The 22,597-nt window shown below is 34.8% G+C and overlaps 1 long non-coding RNA gene across 1 annotated transcript; it reads right to left on the bottom strand.

Moving 5' to 3' along the window:
- Nucleotides 1-4,326: 4,326 nt before the first annotated feature.
- On the bottom strand, nt 4,327-12,919 carry LOC133860149 (uncharacterized). The gene is made up of 3 exons (XR_009898876.1): nt 12,435-12,919; nt 5,385-5,429; nt 4,327-4,534 (listed from the first exon to the last, which is right to left on the bottom strand). It is a non-coding gene; the product is annotated as an uncharacterized LOC133860149 (long non-coding RNA).
- Between the last annotated feature and the right edge of the window lie 9,678 nt (nt 12,920-22,597).

Raw genomic sequence — 22,597 nt, forward strand, 5'->3', positions numbered from 1 at the left:
ACCTGCTGTCGCAGACTAAAGTTATGGGGGGTAGCTCATTAAGGCAAACAGGAAGGTAAAGGTTTAGAAAGACAGATCTTCAGGAAGGAAAAGGTTCAGAATGAAAAAGTTTCAAGAATGAAAAGCTTCATGAAGGTATGAGGATAAAACCTCTTTAAAAAATCATCAAGATACCAAGAGGACTTGACTATCCGCCTCGAACGACTTAGCCCGCGGTCGCGGACTAAAGCTATGGGGGGTAGCTCAACAAAGTTAAAGCTTCTACAAAGGGAAAATCACCGAAGCTACACCAAACTCTCAAATTAAGATCTCTCAGGAGCAACTCGAACAAAGATACGGGGAGACAACCCCTATAACAAACCATACGGGGATATCACCTCTACAAAAAATAACCAAGTAAGTTCATCGCTTCTAAAAGATTTTTTCATATCCTCCTCGGTCATAACTTACACAAACCGACTGTTTGTTTAAGTTAAGGAGGATAACTCAAAGTAAGATTTTTCTCTCCTAGTCACGGAGGTTAAAACAAAAGATTTTTTCTCTCCTAGTCACGGAGTTCAAAACAAAAAGATTTTTGAAACAAAAGATTTTTCTTACCCTCCTCGGAGTTAACTTACGCAAACCGATTGTTTGTTCAAGTTATTAGAGGATAAGTGAGAATTGATTTGTCATGGAAAGTTTTTCCATAACAAAGAATTCAAACATTACAAAGTTCGGAAATAAAGATATTCACAGGTAAGACCAAGCTAGATGGTGTTCAGATTAGAAGATTTGGTACGCCAAGCACAAAACCTCGGGCCGGCAGAAGCCCCTAATCGTTATACGTCTCGGACAACTAAAGCCTCCGCGCTAGCCTGGGCCTCCGAAGCCCCCAAGAGAGATTTTTGTGGAAGCGGTCTACGAAGCACTACCGATGAAGAAGCTTCGGGTATGTTAAGCCTTTTCTTCAACGGTTTACCATTTTTTGTCAGACAGAACCTTGATCTCAGGAAAGTTGTACGCAAAGTGTTCTCTCATAGTGGCATTTCACCACAATCTTGGTGAAATCAACACATCAGTCTGACCCATCTCCTACCGAGAGTAAGAGATCATTTTTACAACTTTGGCCTGACCGACAATATTATGTAGAGGCGTTTATGAAGAAGATATCTATGAGAAGTTGATATTAGTACTATGACAAATCACAAGTTGGATCCACTCAACCCGATCCAAGGAGGAGATAAACATTTAGCAACTACTTCAGGGAAATCAGGTATCAGTTATTCCTAGTAGAATTGGGATAGGACTTATGGTCCAATCAGATAAGAAGAATGATCAGATCAGAAGTCTAAGAAGATATCAGATTAGAAGTCTAATAAAGGATCAGAGTCCAATTAGAACTTTAACAGCAGTTCTAGATCGACAAGGAGCAGGAATTCTAATCCTTCCAGAGATTCGAGGCATTATTCGTCATAATTACTTTGAAAGAGGCAGTAATTGTCAGATACAGATCATGGAAGATCCAGATTCAGAAATTGAGGTATTTAATTCTCTTACATTCTAAATTCAAATAAGATAATTAGGGGGGTAACTGTCGGAGAAATAATCAGCTCCAAAGACACGTGGGCCTAAGGTAGTATCGGGGGCCGAGCCCATCGGGTTGGCCCGGCCAGATCAGACCTAAGTACAAGACCATTCGTTATCCCCAAAAAGACGGATATTCAAAATATATCAAGATAGACTTCTATCCCATCAAATATGGGATAAGGTACCTAATAGAATGACATTAGCTAAAGAGAGTGTCATATCCAGTTAGGACTCAGACTCCTAATTAGGAAGATAAGACTCAAGACTATGTGATCTAGGACTCAGACTCCTAATTAGATTATGTTCCAAGCACTCTAGCAGTTTTATAACTGTGAACTGTGAGCCTATAAATAAGACTACTACGCCAGGTATTAAAAACAAGCAGATTCTCTGAACTCTTGAGATTACTGATATTTTCCAGAAAATAAGTTGAACTGACTTAGGCATCGGAGTGGGGGTCCGGTCGGCACCCCCGACGAGCCGTTTGTTATTTTGCAGATTACGAGGAGAACGAACATCGAGGAAGGCAACAAATCACAAGGCGACACGTCACCGTACCGGAAACTGTACCAACAATTTCATATTTCATATTTCACTAAACTAAAACTGACTATCAGCAACTGAACCAAATCAAAGAATAAATAATCAAGACTAAACTCACAGATAAAAATGACTAATTCCTTTATTTTCATCTATAATTTGTATTCAACGGAATTAAAATAGGTACAACTTGTAAACAAATTACATATCACTCTACAACAAGAGAGAAAGAGATTACTTGAAATGAGTCAAAATTTCTTGTTTTCTAGTCTCGATGGGTTACCGGTTAATAACTGGATAACCTTTGGTTGCTAATAACCGCAACTGGTATTGGTTGCGATTATTAAAAAGCAAATAATCGGGTACCTCAGTTGGGGTTGAGGTTATGAGGAAATAACCACAACCGCAACCGGTTGTACACCCCCTTGCTGCTAGTGATGGACGGTATGTAGCAACATCGAGACAACAATGTTTTATTATAGGTCCCATGGGACAGCGCAAACCCTATCTAGAAGGGGTTAAGGGATCAAATATACCATATGTAGGAAAGGTATAACTATGAATATTATGTAAAAGATTTTCACTAACATGATTTCTACATAAAAATATAATGTGAATTGTCCCTAAAATTATGCTTACTCAATTTCAAAATAAACCAATTCCTTATTGGCATAAGAACGGAGGCGACACTTATAACTCTTGCAAAACCCATAGTTTTGCAAAGATTGAGTCTTTTTTTATTTCTAATCATTGAACCAACTTGATATTTTCTAGATTGATTGATTTTTATGCATGAAAAGTATTATCGAAGTACCCCATAGGATCGGCCAGACACAATGTTTCTTAATGCAACTTCATCTTTTCAATTCCTAGATTGCATAGTTGTTGTGTAATGTTTTAAATCTTCAAAAATATTTTTCGAAAACTGATTCTAGGCTCTTGACAGAAACTCCAAATACCTATAAATCAGTCCTAGGGTCTTTTAATAATGAGTTTTAAGCATAAAAACAAAACTACATCGATCTAGGCATTTGTCGGATCATGTAGCAGCAAAAGTTTTTCAAATTCATGTGCATCACGCACTACCAAAAAACCATTTTTTCGGCTTTTTTTTTTTTTTTGTACATGTCAGGAGGTCTGAGACGTCACTATACTTTAGTGACATGTTATTTTTGAAGTGTATCCAACGTTAAGAATCAGTGTGTCAAAACTAGGAATTTATTCACACTTCAATAAATTTATTTATGTGTTAATGTTTGACATGTCAATAAATTTAGTGACGTGTCAAACCTTGGCACATCAAAAAAAATTTATTGAAGTTTCAATGTTTAACACGTCAATAAATTTAGTGATGTGTTAAAAAAATGACATGTCACTAAATATAATCAAGAAAAATTTAATTTTTTGATTTTTTATTTTTTGCTCTCCCAAATATATTTTTTAGATTTTTTGTAGTTGACCTAATAGACAATTTACATTTCCATCAATCCATCGTGCACAACGTCAAAATTTACATTTCCATCAATCATCAACAATCACAACTATTAAAAATCAAAACACTAGTTTCAACAATTGTGTTTAATATACACTTAATTGATGCATATAGGCTTTGGTCTATATTTCAAGGGGCCTAGTGCTAATTGGAATTAGTCTAGTTAGTAGCCTAGAAAGCATGTTTTAGAATCTGATGTTTAATAGTTCTTTCTAAAAGGCTATTAAACTTATATCTTTGAGATTGACTTAATTAGGTCTTGTGTCTCAGGTTTCTAGTTGCTAGTCAGTTTACTTCAGCAGAGGTAAATAATACTACACCGCCCCTTTTAAGTACTATTTTATGATATATTGTAAGTTATATTTTTAGCATGTTTTATTGATGTGTTATGTATATGTTTTATTTACGAAAAATATTTCATCAAAATTATGATGTCTTTTATGAACACGTGGTACTTATGAAAGAAATGAGATGTTTTATGAAGAAAGAAAACCTCTTTATTATGTTGCCCTAAGTTATGAAAGTTTATGAAAAGTTCATGAAAGAGGGGTGGGCACATAATGTAACGCCCCGGCTTTTAAAACGAAGGCGTAAGTGAAAAATATCTAAATTTTCTACGTGACACTACTACTTCATATAACATCAGAGATCACACAGTGGAATAGTGTTTCTTTTTCTAATGGCATTATATCACATCTAAATAAACACACTAGAGATGTTGTATAAACTTCTAATTAAATAAATTATAACATTGTGCTTTTACATGATTAAATACACACCATTTCATTTGTTAACAAAAGGTGCCACTGACGCCACAACTAATATATACAATGATAGACTAATATAAGTTAGTCTCTAAAAAAGCTGAGGCTCCTAGTTAGCCTCAAATACAAAACCCTAAACTGGCGTAGGGATCCTCGTCCTTCGCCTCTTTTCCTGCAACATTTATGAAATTATAGAATTACCAAAATTTTACAAGCAGATATATGAGTTCATTGTCTCAACAAGTATAATAGAAATTGACGTTTGTAATAAGAGGCCTTTTTAAAAAAAAAAAAAATAGAAATATCTAAATATACAAAATCCTCTTATAGTTTTTTTTTTCTTGGCATTTTCTTTATAACATATAACTCCCCACACACACACACATAAATTTCACGTCCCATTCCATTTAGTGGATATGTATATAGATATAAATAGAGCAATAAAACAATTCAGAAAGCACATAAAACATATAAATATCATGTTATTATTAAATATGCAATGCCTAGTATAACCATCTTCTTATATTTCTTTTTACCTCTTCTTATTTTTCTTCTTGTTCTTCGTCATATGAGCAAGTATCAAATCTCCCACTTGCATGGAGTTTGCTAATGTATAACCAAATTAACTGACGGGTTGCTACAGGTTCCCCCTCTTAATAGCTCAGAGATTGCTAAATGTATAACCCCATTTAACCAACAAGGTTTTTACTCCTAATAACTCGAAGGTGCTAAATGAATAACCACATTTAACCAATGGGTTTTCATTAATTCATTTAACCCATCTTATCTTGTCTTTTCACAGACAATATCAATATCAATTTTTATTAACAATATGCAATAATGTGACGTTTCGCAAATATGGTTTTCCTTCCAAAACTCAACTTTTTACAAAAATCATTCTCTTTAAAACATGTAAAAATCATCAAAAGTATAGCCAACATTAATATATAAAATAACAAGGCTCAGTTTAAATATATGCTTTGTAAAATAAGTAGCAAGGTCTCAGTAGGTATTATACTTACAGTCTCCAACTGTACTGTGATGTGAACTCTCGACACTGGCAATCACTGCATTTTATTGTGTGATTGCATATTAGTCTTTATTCATATTTTAATAACAAAATCTAGTCTAAGGATTTCTATTTATTAGGTCTGTATGGTACTATTCACATGCATGATACTATTCGCTCCTATTAATTTTAGCATTAATATTACAATGGTATATCTAGAGTATTGTAATGTCATTCGAGCATTATAACGGCTATATAGCTTTTTCATGTATTTATATATGGGCATGACTACAGTATTAGTGTGATATTTAACTATTTTTTTTTTTTTTAAAAAAAAAAAAAAACCATTTAGGCATTACAACGACACTATCGTAATATTTAAACATGTATTCGAATATAATGACCACACTATTGAAATAGTAAATTAAACTTAATACGGCTATTTAAGCATTAACAGACATAATTCGGTGCTAAAAATGTTAAATTAGAGATACATCTTTAGAGATTATTGGAGTAATCTTCCATAAAATGCTCTCAGGCTCCGAAAAAACGTGCTTACCAAGCTTCTTGAGCATTTCACCACTCTCGAGACTCACTTAGAACTCTCTTTGAGAAATTATGGAGAATGGTATGTGAATTGTGAAGAGAAAGTAAAGGAAGACACGACTATTTATAGGAAAAGTGAACCATTAATTAGATTGATGACAAGTGTCATCATCTTGGTGAGCAAAGCTAGCTCAACTTGGAGAGCAAGCAGCCCCTTACTAGCCCTCCTTGCAACAGCAGCTGACATCATCCTAATGATATCAGCCAACCCCTCTTTTGCTTACAAGCTACCATGTGATAACCCGTATTGGCTGCCAACCAGCCACCTTCTCTGTTTGTTTTCAACCCCTAAACAAATAACGATTGTCCTAAAATTTTAAGGGTAGCTAGATGACTTCGGGACAGAAATTTTGATATATTGCTCAAAGCATTTGAAATTTGTTTGACTATAATTTTACTTGATCGAATATTCTGAGTACATATTCACTTCACCTCGATCTCTTAAGACCCCTAAACTTATCCCGATTGATTTCATATTTTTATAATATGTTTATAGCCCATAGAAAATCATAATTATAATTTACTAAATCATTTGAATAATGTTTTTCTATTATTCTAGGTGCATTTAGTTTCTCGGGCGCTATACATAATGAGATGGTAATTTTCAATGAAGTTTTTGGCCTAAGTAAGAAAGTATGAAGCATGGTAGCATTGCTAGAATGGAGTAAAACACACTGACGGATGTCTACGTGAAGGTGTGGCCATAATTAGATCGCAAAGCAAGTGCACAACTGTAGTTAAATAGCTTGCACCCTGTAGCGCCCAAGAAATTAAATAAGATAAAATAATAATAAAACATTCCCAAAATGCATGGAATAACTTATTGAAATGCTTGGTTATAAGATACAAGAATACCCTAGAATAAAAAGAACTATGAATAGGGGTTGAAGGAACCATAACATCCCCGAAAAAAAATAAAAATAAGTATCTCCAAAAAATGGTAGAGGATATCTTGAAATAGGGTTTTGGAGGTAAAAATAATGGATTCTGAGCTCGAAAATGTCAACAAACTTTGGACAGGTGACCATGGAATGCTCCAAGCAGAGAGCTTTCTAGATTGAGGTCTATTGCACAATTCTGACACTTGTCCCAAAAGTTATGACCAAATTATTGGCGAGTGTGCCAATTTAGAAGAAAGTGCTAGAATGGAAGCATACCGTCCAAACGAGTGAAGGGACCCATCCAAATGAACGAAGGGAACACGTTGAAGGCATGTGTTAGCTAAGGTCATACGGACCTGTAAAGGTTCCATTTGGAGCCAAAAGGGTTCCATCCAGACCCGATTGGATTGTGTGGACCCTAGCATGCCACGTGGCGATGTGACAAACAATAAGAGAGAGTTAGCACGTGATGACTCGATTTTCATGCAGACAAGTTGATAGTTCGTCAAGAAGAACATGTGTAAGAAAGCTAATGGAGCAACATGGTAAAACATGTCTGGACGAGCACGAACAGTAGCCAAGTTGTTAAGCTATAAATAGGATCGACTTTGAGAGGGAAAATCACACCAAAGTTGTAAGCTTTATCTCTGTTTTGGTTCTTAAGCTTTAAGAGTGTTCTTGGGTAAGCGGAATGCTACAGAGTTGAAATCTTGGCCTAGAAGTTCGGGGTATTGAATTGATCAAAGCGGAGTTTATGAGTATAATCTCTAAACTTTGGCTTTTGTTTATCTACTAAGTTAGAATTTTAAATACGCTATTATTTTCTCCATTTAGCTTTAACATCATTAAATAAAGTCATAAAGCACAGTTGTAATGCCCGAGTAATAATAAGTGCAATAGTTTGTTATTATTATAGTGTCATAGTAATGCCCATATAAATTTATACGTGGAAGCGCAACATTATCGTTATAATGCTCAAGTAGCATTATAATATTTTTCTCTAAAGTTATTAAATAAATATGATGTCCAAAATTATACAATCATGAGAATGATTATGTTATATTGGCTAAGCATTGTAAAATGAAGTTTTGGGGTTATTTTCATAAAGTCACGTGAAAGGGTTTTGCGTGCGATTAGTTTACACTTGTAAGCACATCATTATGCTGCCCAACTATTTGAAAACATGGAATATGGAAGAGAAGAGTTTCGATAGAAAGTTTTAGAAACTACGGATTCTAAATAAATGAGGATAGTTCCACATAAAAAGTTAGTATTTTTTACGTGCATGGATATTTCCTAAACACTATAAGGGATTAAGGAGGAGTTTTGGTATTGTTAGAAGGGGAGTCATTAAGAGATTTGAAGGAAAATAGTATACTAATGCTTCCAGAGATCCGTCTGGACCTAGTACTGGTCAATTTGGACGGGATGGAACCAACGTGTCTTGTTCGGAGTTCCGCCCGGATGAGCTATAAGTAAAATACTAGAAATGAAGTTTAAACGAGGCTTTATATTTTCATATGAATATGATTATAGTTTCAAATATTTTTCATATATGTTAAATGAAAAAAAAATTATGAAAAGTTGAGATTTGGAAGGAAAACAAGTTTTGTGGAAATGTAATGTTGTAATGCATATGAAAAGCTATGATATAAGTTATGTGAAAGTATGTGAAAAGAATGCATGTGGGTACTCGGCAGTTAAGTGTGGTTATACACTTAGAACCTTGATGTTCGGAAGGGGTAAAGTTGCCTAATGATCTAGTGGTTAAGTAGGGTTACTCACTTAGCACCTCGAAACTATAAGACTGATAAATTTTGAGCAACCTAGGCGTTAAGTGGGCGTATTTACTTAGCAAACTCTAGAGGTTAAGTGGGAGTATGGATTCACTTGTCTATGTGAAAAGAAAAAGTATGAGCATGTGAAAAAAAAATGAAAGTAAGCAAATGATGTTGCATGAACATATTATTATATATATGTAAAGCATGAAATATGAAATGTTATGTTTTAATTGTTTCCATTACCATATTATGAAATGTTTTATTGCTCCATATTATAGGATGTTGAGCTATATGAATATTATGTGAGAAAATGCAGAGGAAAATAAGAGGATTTTTGGTATATTTATATAAACTTCTTTATTTGAGTGGTTATTCTAACAACTATGACATTTTTTATGGCAAAATTTGATTTGGAAAACTATAGATGTCATTATAAACTCTAGTTAGAGGTATTTTCAAAAGGGGGCTCATAATATAAATAATCAATTTAGTAAAATATGTTGAGCCGTGGATTCACACATTTACTTATAAAATTGTGGTAATTTTAAAAATATTGCAGATGAAGAGGAGGATGAAGACTCCTACGCGTGTCTTGGATTTTGTACTTGAGGCGGACTGGAAGCCTCGTACTTTTGAGAAATGTTGACTTTCATTAGTCACTTTTTAATATATTGAAGTGCCGTCTGTGGAACCTTATTTTATAACAACCTCAATAAGATAATCCAACAACTCACTTGGTAAACATAATATTGTAAGTATTTACTATAGTATAGCTTATGTACGATTCTACACGGGCATTATAACGATGCTATATTAATATTATCACATGAAGGAAATGAGATTTTAAGCTTTAAACCTCTTGAAACGTTGTTTTGCAAGCACCTCATTACTCTTGATTTTCAAACGGGACTAGATTATTAACTATATAGCCTTCAGAGGTGCAAATGTCATAATTTAGAACACACAGGGCACATCTAATACAAAAAAAAAAAAAAATGTTAATGTTAATGTTTGAAAATACCTTTTTATTAAAACAATGTAGAAACGTAAAGGTGTAAAAATAACAATACTAGTTTTAGAAAATCATAAGTTTTCTCTTTCATGTGCCTTATGCAATTATTGAAAAATTATAGATAAAAACAAAGGAAAGTAAAAATCTATGCCATACTGACTTATTAGCCCCATCTAACTATAGTGCAGTTCCCGGCCTCCTATTGAGTGTCATCATGACCTAAAAACATAACAATGAGTGAAAAACTCAATAAGCAACACCCAACCATTTTTTTAAAAAAATCATTTTTCAATGTAAAACATTTTTCCTGAAAAATCTTTTTGCTTTAAAAACTCATTTTCAAAACTTACACACACACACACAAAGTAAAAAAAAAAAAAAAAAAATCCCTTTCTCGTCTTTAACAGCTTGTACATACTGTTGCGCCCTGTATGCTAGAGTTGTACTAGCCTTGTGCTCATGACAACATTTCGTGGATGAGAAAATGCCAGGTGTGTAAAGCTCCGACTTATCATCATGTTGTGAATAAAGAATATTCCGACTTATCATCATGATGTGAATAAAAAATATCTTAATTTTCCACTTAATGCTACTACATGATATAACATTTTAGAAATATCGTATCAGAAATAATTATGTACAATTTTTTCTTTTCTTTCTTTGACATCACAAACTTATCTCAATAAAAACATATTAGAGCTTCGATTCCATTTTTACAAAACGAGGGTTTTGTTCATAGTTTTGGAAGTTGGAAGTTCTTCGAAGTAAAAGATCGGATTTTTAGTTGCATGTTGGTTTAGAAATCATCTTAGGATGAAAATGGATGGAATAGAATCATAAACATTTAATAAATATGTGATTTTTATGTTGATATGCACAATTGCACATCACTGTCTAATCACCTATCCACCTGGAAAGTTCTAGAGAGCTTCGGTCAATAGCTGGTCGAAATCCGTTCGATCAGGCTAAGTGAAAAATTAGATCCGATAGCTCGATAGCCAATCAAAGACCATTCGACCGAGAGGTAGAATAGAGACCTTTCGATTCAACAGGGACTACCCAAAACAGAAAGGTTAAGACTTTTCAAAGAAAAAGAGGAAAAGATCAATAGGACTTAAGTAACCCTTGGGATTTTAGACAAGCTTAGAGATCTAATATAGTTATAATGAAATGCAGACAAACGTAGAACCATACCACCAGGGTATTTAGGAGTTAAGTGAAACATTTTAAGTATAAACTTATTTACCTTTCATTAGATTATTTTACATGTTGCATGTTATATAAGCATGGTTTTGTCAATGATATTGAGCCCTGATTTCTTGGATATATTTCAATTATGAAACTATCTTGCCATATGATTTACATGTGTTTAAACGAAAAACGAGTTTAAAGGAAAATGAATTTCGAAAAGGAATGAGGTTTAGAGGGAAAATGTGATTTTGTGAAAAAGTGTGGCTTTGCAAAAAAGGTTGTGAAAATAAGAAATGTATAACTCGGTGATTAAGTGGGGGTTATACACTTAACACCCTAAATTTATGGACGGGGAAAGAAAAGCCTAACAACACGACAATTAAGTAGGGTTATACACTTAACACCTCAAAGCTGGTATGGGATAAAACACTAGCAACCCTGTTGTTAAGTAAGGGTATTCATTTAACACATTCTGGCAGTTAAGTGAGAATATACACTTAGCACCTCCGATGCTAGTAAGTGGGAGAAAATACAAACAAACCCTCAAATGGTTAGGTGGGAGAAATACACCTAACCATGTTCTACATTGTTGATGTTTTACATTACAACATATTCTAAACTGTTTTACTTGCTTCTTATTATGGGGTACATAACTATATTTGTGGTAAAGAAAATGCAAAGGAAAATAAGATTTGGTTTTATTACTAAGTATGAAAATGGCTATAGGATTTTTTGAACTAACCCTTTTTGAAAACTATGCATTGTGATAGTTATTTTACAAGCACTAGAAAGAGATATTTTTAACATAAAAGAGGCTCACATAACATACGATTAAGGTCTGAACCTATATACTTGTTGAGCTATGAACTCATAAATCCACCTACAAAATTGTTGTGATTTTACAGATGTTACCAAAGAGGCCAGTGAAGACGACCCGCTCAAGTGATTAGATTACTATTCATGAGACTAGCAGGAGACCCCTCCCTTTTGAAGGATTAACTTTCATGAAGTTAGTTGTAGATATTTTGTACACTGCTTGTGAAAACTATTAAATTTTGTATAGACAAGACTGCTTTAAGTTTGTAATGACTATAAGTTTTATTTATAAGATGTGAATTCAGTTAGAATTTTGGTATTTTGTGTTTGACAAAAGGTGAGTTTGTGGTTTCAAAAATTAAAAGAAATAAAATAAAATTGATACATAATTTTTTCCGCTGTGAGTGCAATAGCTCCACATGGAATTTAGATAATTCTACTATATGACTTATATTAAATTCGAGGCGTTACACTTTAAGTATTAGTTACTAATTAAATGCTTCATAAATTAGAAAAATTGTATAAATCAACCTCTAGTACACTCTAACATTCCTGTGGAAGAAACAATGTTTAATGTTTTATGATGAATAAAAATAAATATTCATATTAAACCTTTTATTGCTACCTTCAATCTAACAATGTAAAAGTTGAAGAAGCATTTTTGGTGACATTTAAGAATACTCCTAAGCATTTATTGTACATGGATATGTTTTTCATGCATATATATGTGCATTATTTCATGAACAGAGAGATAGGGAGAGAGTAATTAGGAATACCTTACTAGATCTAAAACTAGAGCTCATGGATCGTGTGGATGACCTTATCAAGGTGGTTCTTGACATGCCTTTCATAACTGTCTTCCAAACAACGTGCAAAAGGTTTTTTTATGTATAATGTGGTATCTCTAACAATCATCTATGCAACTTTCAATAAGATCTGACCTCCCAATAATGTTGAGGTAGCCTAGAAAACCATTATAGAGACATTTGCCCTAGGCAAATTTTCGTACACTTCAATTTTTTTTTGCAATGCAACTATGCAATGTTAGCTTTGGCTTCTGATCCACTGACTTTGCCTCTAGCTTTTGATGCTTTGGCTTTAGAGCTTTATTAAGCTCAGAGAAACGAGGACGAATGATAGGCAATGTTGTATATCCTTCTAATATCATAGAAAATAGATGGCTAGGGAATGTATTGAAATACTTATGATGGTTATAATAGAATTGTATATCCTTATTGTGGTTAAAATACAATCTAATAAACTTGCCTTTACCTCTTTCGCTCGATTCTCTCTTCGTAATTGTAAAGGCAAGGTTATTAGATTGTGTTTTAACCACAATAAGGATATACAATTCTATCATAACCATCATAAGTATTTCAATACATTCCCTAACCATCTATTTTCTATGATATTAGAAGGCAAGGCTTAAAAGCCAATAACCCTTGATAGGCAATTGAATGATAGGAGACCCATGGAGTAAAAATAATTTAGTCCAAGAATTGATTTTTCTTCCATTAATTTTATTAAAACAAATTTTGTTTTAGTTGGGAGTTTTGAAAGTATGACATTTTTCAATTGAATGACTTTTAGTTCAAGTAACACCGTTTGGCCAAGATCACAAAGTTTCATTTTTAATCTTAACATGTTCTATTTAGCAAAATTAAATGAACAAGTGAAAAATGGATGATCCAATAGCCACAATATGTTAGATCAATGAACCACTTAAAAAGGTTTTGAAAGAAACATAGTAATCAAAAAAATGTGATAAGTACATCATATTAAAAGAATGAAATTGAAATAATATTATCATTCATTTATGAAAAGAGAATATGGAAGTTATTACTAAAATGGGCCCGTGTTTTTTGGAAAAGAAAAATTATAGAAAATCTTCCTTTTACAATTACGAAGAGAGAATTGAGTAAATGAATAAATTAATTTGATCACATTAAGATATGACTTTGAATGGGAATAAATGTATTAATTCGATGCTTAAGAAATGCAAAATGCTATATTGTATGGCATTCTCTTAAAAAAAAGTTTATTCAAATGAACTATTTAGGGTAATTACCTTTTCTGTCTTTAAATGAAATTTAACGTCCAAAAATAGAATATTCCATCCGATTTAACGAGATTCCTTAACGGAATGGAAGTTTGGTAAGTAAATGGTAGTTCGATGCTCTTTTTTGGTTAGGGTGTTAGTTCATGAGTGTATATTGATGTAGGCTACTAGTTCATGGGAGGAAAAGTTAATTACCCCAACTATTTACAAAGGGTAATGTTTGATAGAAAACATGGTATTGGGGATTATGAAGAGACATCTAAATATAAAAGAATATATCAACTTGATCGCGTAGAGTTATATGACTTTGGAGAGGAATAAAATGTAAGGTCTGAAAAAGTATCTAAAAATATCAAATTTAGATATTTGTACCCTAAGGAAGTAAGGAACCATGGCCATTTCTTGAAATCTATCTTCTTATTCAAAATCGTGGTGTAATGCATATCCCCCCTATTTTGGTCACGAAGCAGATGAAATAAATCAAAAATGGATTTTGTTCAAGAATAAAATCTTATTGGAATTGTCCATATCCAGTTCATCCTTCGAAACCATATCTATGGCAGTACATCTTTGATACAATCATTGATTCTCTTAAGAAGCCACAATTACCATGAGCAAACATATTAATGAAGAAGACCACATTTTTGCTATTCTACTAATACTTGTACTTGCTCCGCTATTCTGCCCAAGCCTGGATAAGGAAGAACTACGGGGCGTAAAAAGAATGTTGATTTGGCTTGAAATACTATATTTAATATTTCATTTATCCACCATTAAATTATTAAATTAATGATAAATAAAAAAGAAAAAGTAAGGCCATTACATTTCGACAAAAGACCCACACCCAAGTTCCATAGCTTTGGGTCCACTATCCCGATCATGATTTTCCTATCCCCAGGGAATATACAAAATTGTGATCAATCAAATATTGCAATGCCCCTGTATATAGTATCGGGTAGGAACTGGACAACAACATAATTTTTGTTTATACTAACACTATAAGATCAGATTGGGGTAGAACATTAGAATTAGAGATTGATAGAAAAGTAAGGATATGGGCTCGTGTGAGTAGGAAACAAAAAATATCTATTCTAGTTCTATCAACAGCTATGGGTTCAAATCGAAGAGAAATTCTAGAGAATGTTTGCTACTGTAAAAGTTTTTTGTCTAATAATATATAATTTTTATATATATATATTATATATATATATAAATATACATTCCTTAAGCAGATTATTTTGATATGCACATATATTGCATAAGTATTAAGCTAAAAAAGACTATTTCGAAAGCTAGTAAAAAATCCATAGGCGGTTCATGGCCAAAGGTAAAGATGTTCGAGCAACCATTATTTTGGAATGTACCAATTGTACTCGAAATAGTGCTAATCAAAATCCTGCTAGTAAGAAATCAATGAGTATTTGTATTTCAAGATATATTACTCAAAAGAATCGACATAATATGCCTAGTTGATTGGAATTGAGAAAATTCTATATTCAAAGCAATTGGATGTCCAACTCGAGCCTATGGATTTGTTTTGCTAGAATCTGTGTTGAGATCGATGCGTCTTCGACTTTGTAGAAGATTTTGATTTACTGTGTGGGAATGGGGATTGGACTAAGGTTTTTGTAGAGAGCAGAAGGTCTCCTGCTCGATGCCTTGCTTCTTGTCTTTTTGGCCATTCTGCTTCCGCATGCTTGAAGAAGAGTAATCAAGCTGCCCCTCATAAAAATAGTAGTAGAAACTTACAATTTTATATCATTCTATCAACATTAATCATTACAACCAGAGTATCTACTAAGAATCATCACATTAACTCAAATTATACTATATACATCATCACTATAAAAATATATAAACTAAACGTTAATACATACACATGTCTCAAAACTCTAAGTCTACAACATCACCCAAAAGCACTAATTACCAAGAGCAACCTCTGAAATCCTTTAATGACTTCCTAGTCCACCTTCCCTTTTCAGGAGACATACAAGTCATCTCATTGTTGCAAATCAAGTCTCACACATGTGTTATTTGTCACAGTTTGAACTAAAGAAGGCTGAAGAAGCTCAAAAGGATGAAAGCTAGATTGAGGCTATACATGAGGAATTACATCAATTTACTCGCAATGATGTGTGGTCTTTAGTTCCTGGGCCATCTAACCACAATGTGATTGAGACGAAATGGATCTTAAAAAATAAATGAGATGAAAATGGCAATGTTATTTGGGACAAGGCTAGACTAGTGGCTCAAGGATACACATAAGTAGAAGGAATAGACTTTGATCAAACATTTGCTCATGTTACAAGACTTGAATCTATTAGAATGTTGTTGGGGATAGCTTGCAATTTTGGTTTTAAATTGTACTAGATGGATGTCAAAAGTGCCTTCTTGAATGGTGTTCTTCAAGAGGAAGTTTTTATGTGGAGCAGCCTAAAGGCTTCAAGGATCCTCATCATCTTGAGCATGTATACAAGCTAAAGAAAGCTTTGTACAACCTAAAGCAAGCAACTAGAGCGTGGTATGAGAGACTCATTGCATATCTCCTTGAGCGTGGTAAGAGAGGTTGATCACACCTTGTTTATTTGAAAATAAGGGAAGCACATGTTGATCGCTCAAATCTATAAGGATGATATTGTTTTTTAGGCCATATTTGATTCACATGTTTGCCTCTAAGATGAAGTGTTCGACATGAGCATGATCGGTGAAATGACATATTTGAGCAGGGGATGTTTGCATCCCCATGAGCACTTGTGTCAAGCTCACTTCAGATCTCTCAGGAAAGGGTGTTGATCAAAACTCTTTACTGAAGTATGATTGGAAGCCTACTGTATCTCATTGCCAGTCGTCCGGATATCTCTTTCAGTATTGGAGTATGTGCATGGTTTCAAGGAAATCCGAAAGAATCTCATCTGATAGCAGTGACCAGTCAAGCGAATTATCTGTTTTGTGAATGTACTATGAATCATGGTATTTGGTATTCAAGAGACACCAATTTAAATCAGGCAGGCTACTCCAATGCTGATTGGGCAAGTAGTGCGGACGATAGAAAAAGTACCTCAGGGGGATGCTTCTATGTAAGAACTAGTCTTGTTGCATGGATGAGCAAAAAGCATAACTACATCTCTTTCCACTGCTTAAGCTGAATACATTGTAGCTGGAAATTGTTGTACCCAACTCCTATTGATGTAGCAGCTCCATGTTGACTATGGTCTTGGTCAAGACACCATGGTTGTGTATTGTGATAATCAAAGCACCATCAACATCTCCAAAAATCTTGTGCACCATTCACAAACCAAGCATATTGGTATCAGGTATCATTTCATTTGTGATCTAGTTGATACTAAGATTATCTTGAATATGTACCCACTGATCATCAATTAGTTGATCTTTTCACAAAACCACTCGATATTTCTCAGTTTGAGTATCTCTATCCTACTATTGGAGTGTGTGACGCTTCTTAAGAGGTAACAATTGTTGCCTAGGGTATCTTTATTGTTCTTCTGTTTTACCCTAAGGTTCATTTCTTTTTGTTGTTGTTTGGTTGGTTGTATGGCACTAGTTTGTAAAGTCTTGGTTGCTCCTCCTCTCTTGGAATTTTTGAGAAATTATCTCTATTCCCTCACATGGTTCTCTTGCTTCACTGAATTGGTGTGTCATGGTTTGTATCTTGAGAAGCTCAAGTCACTATTTGAGAAGTGTTGGTTTCTGTTCTTTTTCGTTGTATGTGTTTTTTATTTGAGTTAGCATTGTCCTTCGTGTGCACATTTCTTTCACAAGCTAAAGATAAGCTCTTATGTGAGATCTAATTGCTTAATATTCACCGTCTATTAGATGCATACTTTTATAAACTCATCATTTTCATTATCTTGTTATTCATCAATTTTTTTTCACAAATATTGGCTTTTTAATGTTGGGAATTCGGTGTCAAAACATAATTGTTTTATTCAAGAAAAGGAAATAGCTGAATGAGAAGAGTATTGCAGAATATTAATCAAGAGAGGAAAGATCTGTGATTTAGAAAATGTTCTACATAATTATTTGTTCCCATATTAAGGACTCCGTATTTGTAGAAGATTTTCAGAAGATTCTTGCAAATATATTGATCAAGAAAGGAAATGACTGAACAAGGGAAGATTTGCATAATATAACTCAAGAAAGGAAAGAGCAAATATTCTAAAGAATTAATTGCCTGAATTTTTGGAATTTCCCTGAAGCGTGTCAGGACGGCCAGAAGCAGATTCCGGACACGAGTCACAGAAATTCAATGTTCACTACATGTCCGGACAGCCCATCGGACGTAAGCCACAGAGAGTTCATGATTGCTACATGTCCGAATAGCCTATCGGATGCAAGCCACAGAGGTCCCTGTCTGCAAGGATGTCCGGACGCACAAGTGAAGACTGCGGACAGAGAAGCTTTTCCATGTAGATGTCTGGATGCTAGGTCAGCCTGTCCGGACGTGCTTTAGCAAATATAAATTGCTAATACCCACCCGGAAGCACCCGCCTAGAAATCCATGTCTGACTAGATAGGATTTTTAGAGCCAATTTAAAGGGACTTCTAGGCAGTGTTATTGTAAGAATTCCATAGAGAATTCCAATGTGCTAAGAGAATATTATTCAGGCATAAATTGTTATATGTATTTCTCTTAGAGTTTATTTGTGTTGTAACTGTTCAACCATTGAAGTCTAACTAGAGAAGAGCTCTAGTTAAGGAAGTCGATTGAAGAACTCTTCAGACGGGTCTGGGAGAGAGGTAGACAAGTAGGCACTTGTTAGACTTCAAGAGAGTGACTTCTGCAAAAGGTTGTGAGTATGAACTTTTTGTAACTAGCTATTTCTTCTGTTAGTTGATTTCTTGGGTTTGGCTGCCCCAAAGTGGTTTTTCTCTTTGGTGCAAAGAGTTTTCGCTTCGTAACCAAATATCTGTGTTATTTCTCTTTACTGCTTTTTATATTTGAGTATCTGTTTGGTTGTGGTTATCGAGGAGTCTAGATTTATTTTCAATTAGTATCAGAGCGAGCTCACTCGTGTTTGGATTAATTTCCTGAGTGGTATCCTAGACTCCTTGTTTATTATGTCTAATTTTTATTATTCTGCCAATAATGAATTAGAAGAAAAAGATGAACTCCAGAGTGTTTGCAATAAATTGTTTGAGAAATATGCTAAAGTTAGAGATTCAAACAATCAACATCTAAAAAGACTTACAGAACTTGAAACTGAAAGAGTTAAATAATTTGAAAAAATTAAGTCTTTGGAAGATGCTTTGAATGAATCAAAAAATCATCTGGAAAATTCTTATAATCATAAATCTAAATTGAGTTTTGATAAAATTACTACTTCTCCTTCACATGCTGTTGCTTTTTCTAGAATCATGTTTGTTAAGCCTAGTATGTTTAAAAATCAAACTCATGTTGATAGTGGGGACAAAGGGAAAAGCATCAATATGCTTGACCACAAAGAATTTGAATCTAAAATCCCTGTCAAGAAACAATCTAAGTCTGGATTCATCCCTACATGTCATCACTCTGGTATTGTTGGTCATAGTCGACCAAATTGTTTTCAGAGTCGTTCTCAAAAACCTAGGGAGAAACAGCTTGTGCCTTGGAAAGATGAACCAGGAATTGAGAATCAAATAAGAGCTTTAAGTGAAGAAGTCCAAATTACAAGTGAAAAATTAAGGACTCTTACTTCTGATGAAAAGACTTCTATCATGTTGAGTAAGTGATAAGAAAAATACCAAGGATAAACATGTTTGGGTTAAAAAGGAAGATAACCTCTGCTTAGTTGTTCATACTGCCTTAAATGTTCTTGATACTTGTTTGTGGTATTTGGATAGTGGATGCTCTAAACATATGGCAGGTGATAAGACTCTTCTTAAAAGACTCAAGATGGGCAGAGGTGAAACGATCACCTATGGAGATGGCAGTCAATCCAAGGTTATCGGAAAAAGCCTCATCAAAATTCTCGGATTTCTTGTGTCTCAAGAAGCACTATATGTGGAGGGACTCAAAGCCAACTTACTCAGCATCAGTCAATTCTGTGACAATGATATTGTGGTGCAGTTCTCAAAGAAAGAGTGAAATATCTTTGATTATAATGGCAAGTAGCTGATGGGTGGAGTAAGAATTGTAAATAACTGATATGGCCTTTCTGGCCTTACTTCAGAGCCTCAAATCACATGCAACAAGGCGACAGTTGATAATAGTGAGCTTTGGCATCAGCGGTTGGGGCACTTGAACTACAATGATCTGATCAAGATTGCCAGCAAAGAAGTTATCAAAGACTTACCCAAGATAAACCGAATTGAAATGGGAGTATGTGGACCATGTCAGTTAGGAAGCAAACTCGGGCAGCTCACAAGAAAACTTCAAGTATTCTTACTTCCAGAAATCTTGAACTTTTTCATATGGATTTCATGGGTCCTACAAGAACTGCTAGCTTGGGTGGAAGGAAATACATCTTAGTCATTGTAGATGACAATTCCCGATATACTTGGGGTCTTCTTATTCGGGAAAAATCTGATGCATTTAATCAAGCTTAACAATTGTTCAAGAAAATTTAGATAGAGCAAAACTGCTCAATCATGAGAATCCGCAATGATCATGGGAGAGAAATTGAGAATTCTAGCCTTCCGGAATTCTACAATCATCATGGTATTAAGCAAGAATTTTCTTCACCTATCACTCCCCAACAGAATGGTGTAGTGGAACGGAAAAATAGAGTTATTCAGGAGATGGCTCGAGTCATGATCCATTCCAAGAACTTAGCTCAACATTTTTTGGGAGAAGCTGTCAATATTGCTTGCCACATCATCATTCAAGTCTACCTACGGCTTGAGACCAACAAGACTCCTTATGAAATTTGGCGGGGAAAGAAGCCTACAGTCAAATATTTTTAGATTTTCGAAAGCAAGTGCTTCATTCTTCGAGGCCAAGAAAATTTAGGCAAGTTTGAAGCTAAAAGTGATGAAGGAATCTTCTTGGGATACTCCACTACCAGTCGTGCCTGCAGAATGTTCAACAAGAGGACTGAAACTGTCATGAAATCAATCAATGTTGTAGTTGATGATGAAGAAACTGAGTCACTTAGCAAGGGGGACATATCACAACCTACAGGCACATCCTTGGAGTCCTCTAGTTCTGTTACAGGTGTGGTCAAGCCTCCCTTTTCACCTCAAAATGAGCAAGCCACTCCTCCTCAAGTCACCTCTCCTTAAGAAACTATGCAAATTGAAAATCCAGAAAGGGATGCTGTCTCCTCTCAAGATGAACTTGATGTTGTTGATCCTTCTAAAGAACCATCCTCAAGTGTCAAGCTGAATCATCCTCACAGGCAACTTCTTGGAGACGTCAATGAAGGTCTTCAACTGAGAAATAGATTGGTAAATCAAGTGTCTTATAACTGTTATCTTTTTTCAGTTTGAGCCCAAGAAAGTAGAAGAAGCTTTACAAGATGAAAGCTGGGTTGCTGCTATGCATGATGAATTACATCATTTTACCAGAAACGATGTATGGGCTCTCATTCCCAGGCCTCCTGATCACAACATCATTGGTACAAAGTGGATATTCAAGAATTAATCTGATGAACATGGAACTGTTGTTCAGAACAAGGCTCGTCTTGTTGCTTAGTGATACACTCAGGTTGAGGGAGTAGATTTTGATGAAACTTTTGCTCCCGTGGCTCGTCTAGAGTCCATCAGATTTTTGCTATCCATTGCATGTCATCTTGGATTCAAGCTCTATCAAATGGATGTCAAAAGTGCCTTCCTGAATGGTATTCTTCAAGAAGAAGTCTATGTAGAACAACCCAAGGGATTTCAAGATCCTCATCATCCTGAGCATGTTTACAAACTAAAAAAGGCGTTGTATGGTCTCAAGCAAGATCCACAGGCCTGGTATGAGCATCTTACAACTTATCTCTTGGCTCAAGGTTTTACCAGAGGGCACACTGACTGAACTCTGTTTATTTGGAATCAAGGTGAGCACAAGCATATTGCCCAGATTTATATAGATGATATCATATTTAGGGCCACAGTTGACTCTCAAGATCATGAATTTCTAAAGAGATGAAGCAAGAGTTTGAGATGAGTATGATTGGGGAGCTGAATTACTTTTTGGGTCTTCAAGTCAAACAATCCCCTGAAGGAAATTTTATCTCTCAATCCAAGTATGCCAAAGACTTGGTCAAGTGATTTGGTCTAGATGGGAAGAGTCATGCTCATACTCCTATGAGCACAAGTGTTAAAATAAGTGCTGATCTCACAAGGAAAAATGTGGACTCCACTCTGTTAGTTTCTGATTGGCTGCATTCTGTTGGACAAAATCACTTCTATGTAATGATGCTTATTAAATAAGGATGTTGTTATATCCAAAGTCTACACTTTAGTTATATGCTTCAAGAAGACTCTGTACAGAATTCAAGACAGTGTTGTTCAAATCCCTTGCATCCATCCGAACGACTTGATATTCCACTCGGATGCTCAACTGTCAAGCATCATTCGTCCGGACGATGAGAACTTTCCATCTAGACTCCCTTCTGTGTCCAGAAAATTCGAACTGTTCCAAGTTGCATCCGTCCGGACGTTTCAGCAACACGTCCGGACGCCTTTCAGTGTTAGAAAAGTAAAAGGATTTCTTTCCAAAACATAGATATGGGAAGACAGCTGCTACCATCCGGACGACGTGGCTATTCCATTCGGACGCTATCCTTGATAAGGCAATTCGTGCAGAAGACATTCAATTGTCCGGACGTCAAACTCCATTATCTAAACACTCAGGCCTTAATATGGAAATTGTGTGCAACAAAATTGAAACAGTCCGGACGCTAGGGCAACACCGTCCGGACGTGGCCCTTTTCAAGAAAGAATATCAACGAA

Source organism: Alnus glutinosa, chromosome 2 (assembly GCF_958979055.1).
Source record: "Alnus glutinosa chromosome 2, dhAlnGlut1.1, whole genome shotgun sequence".
NCBI classification, from domain to species: domain Eukaryota; kingdom Viridiplantae; phylum Streptophyta; class Magnoliopsida; order Fagales; family Betulaceae; genus Alnus; species Alnus glutinosa.